Consider the following 2,324-nt stretch of genomic DNA (forward strand, 5'->3'; position numbering starts at 1 on the left):
AGCCAACATCTGTGTTCTTGCTGATAGTACATGCTATACCTGGGTAAATTCCTCTGAGAAAAATGTAGACCTTCACGGTTACAACAGCCCTCACTTAATTCCCAATGCTCATTTGATTTATTCAATTAGTTGTTTTTATGTCTAGGTTTATGGTTCAAAACAATAATACAAACTGAAATTATCATAGTATTAATTTGTATTTCCTCCTACTTTGTATTTATTGTGTTTTTTCCCTTTTAAACTTAATATCTATTGCACATTAAATTTTTGCAAAACTACTACTCTGAACCAAATGATGTACTTTAAAATGATAGCAAAAGACTATGGAACAGACAAAATTTAACTTAATAATATGCCTCAGGTAGTTTAGCCTGAGAGCCACATACTTCAAACCTTTCCCATTGCTCAAATGTGGCTAAAAGGCTTTTGCCACTGACTCCTAAGCATCAATCACTCCCCTCAATGTAGAATAAGGTCAGCAACTGGGACAGGCCTGTTCTGGCATCAGGGGAGATCAAAACCTAACTAGAGGATGATTTACCAGTGAGGCTTTCAGAGAAAGAACTTTTTTTTTCTCTTTTTTTGTGAGACAGTCTAATTTTGTTGCCCAGGCTAGAGTGCCACGACCTCAGCCTAACTCATAGCAACTTTAAACACCTGGGTTAAAGCGATCTACCTGCCTCAGCCTCCCAAGTAGCTGAGACTACAGCTTTGTGCCACCACACCTGGCTAATTTTTCTATTTTTAGTAGAGACGGCTAATTTTTCTATCTTAAGTAGAGAGTGGGTCTTGTTCTTGCTCTGGTATCTAATCCCTGAACTCAAGGGATCCTCCCACTTATACATCCCAGAGTGCTAGGATTATAGGTGTGAGCCACAAAGATCTTTATCAAAAGGGGGAAATGTGAAAGTTGTCAGAAGCAAAATGAAGCTGATAATGTTAAGAGAACCCTGAAAAATAGAACTGGGAAGGCCCTAAAGAGAGGGTTCTTGCACTTTTATGCCTGATAATGAAAAACTCTACAAAGACCTTGCCTTTGTGTGAAGGTCATTACAACCTTACACAAAAAATACTTCTGAAGGACATTTGCTTAAGGAAGGCCTTTCCAACCTCAGGCTAGTATCACCCTTGTTATTGATCTTTGTAGCCAAAAGCAGTCATTTCAAAACAATTATGTAGGGAGGTGCCTGTGGCCCAAAGGAGTAGGGCCCCGGCCCATATGCCAGAGGTGGCAGGTTCAAACCCAGGCCTGGCCAAAAACTGCAAAAAAAAAAAAAAAAAAACAAAAACCAAAAAAAAAAAAAAAACCCCCAAACCCAAAAAACCAATTATGTAATATGCCTCATGTTTGTCTTTACCTCCCCAAATATGTACATAGTTTACTAGAGCATGCATATTCCTATTGTGGTGCTCTGTTCCCAAATACATGCCATTTTCCTTTGAGAGCTTCTATTTGTTTTTTAGTCTGATATTTCTAATAATTAGAGTATTACAGATAAAACTTAAAATTATTACTATCAACAGCACAAACATTAATATAAAAATTATTAGAGAATTTTTTTGTTTGTTTGTTTTTTGAGAGACCGGGGCTTGCTCTTTGCTCAGGTTGGTCTCAAACTCCTGAGCTCAAGTAAATCCACCTGCCTTGGCCTCCCAGAGTGCTGTTCTAGGATTACAGTGTGAGCCACAACACTTGGCATTTATTATAGCAATTTTAGAAGAATTGAGTATGAGAGAAGTGATTAAAATTGTCCAAGCCAATTACCGTTTGGGAAAGCTTGTAGGAATGAAATGAAGTTATGACTAGCAGATTGCATAACTTCCTGTTTTTAACAAAGTGAGGGCCTGTTTCCCATTCTGACTCAGCCTTAGACTAGATATGAATTTCTCCATTTGGGGTATTCATTTTCAGAAGGCCAAGAGGAACAGACGCAGAGTAGCCTGGCATTGTCCTAGCAACTACCATCATCTTCTGCTTCTGTAGCTGTGGCTACTGAAACTCACTTGGTAAGTACTCCAGGAAAGCACCAGCTGGTGACTTTAGGGCAGTAAGGAGCAAGTGGGAGAATCCTGTTAAGCTGCGGTTTCTCTAGCTCTCAGCTCCTTTTCAACCAGAAATGCTAACAGAGGAGAAGGGCTTTCTGGGAATTAAGGGAAATGAGGTTTCTAGACCTCAGATCCACATATTGGTTGTGGGCAGTCAACAGTGTCAGGGCTGGCATCTGGGCCATTTTTAATGTGAGCAGGAAGAAACAAAACCAAGATTAAATGTGCTTCTGCAGGAGTTTATAATACCCTTCCAAAGATGATTTTTTTTTTTTTTT

General features: G+C 39.2%; 1 protein-coding gene across 4 annotated transcripts in view; it reads left to right on the forward strand.

Moving 5' to 3' along the window:
• Positions 1-1,906: 1,906 nt before the first annotated feature.
• CARD8 (caspase recruitment domain family member 8) overlaps positions 1,907-2,324 on the forward strand; it is a 51,199-nt gene continuing 50,781 nt past the window's right edge. For all 4 annotated transcript variants that reach the window (XM_023507932.1, XM_023507934.1, XM_023507935.1 and 1 more), the window contains exon 1: positions 1,907-2,007. The gene's annotated coding sequence lies outside the window, so the exon portion shown is untranslated. The remainder of the gene's footprint in view (positions 2,008-2,324) is intronic.

This window comes from Otolemur garnettii, unplaced genomic scaffold, assembly GCF_000181295.1.
Source record: "Otolemur garnettii isolate 467f Iridium unplaced genomic scaffold, OtoGar3 scaffold00211, whole genome shotgun sequence".
Classification (NCBI taxonomy): domain Eukaryota; kingdom Metazoa; phylum Chordata; class Mammalia; order Primates; family Galagidae; genus Otolemur; species Otolemur garnettii.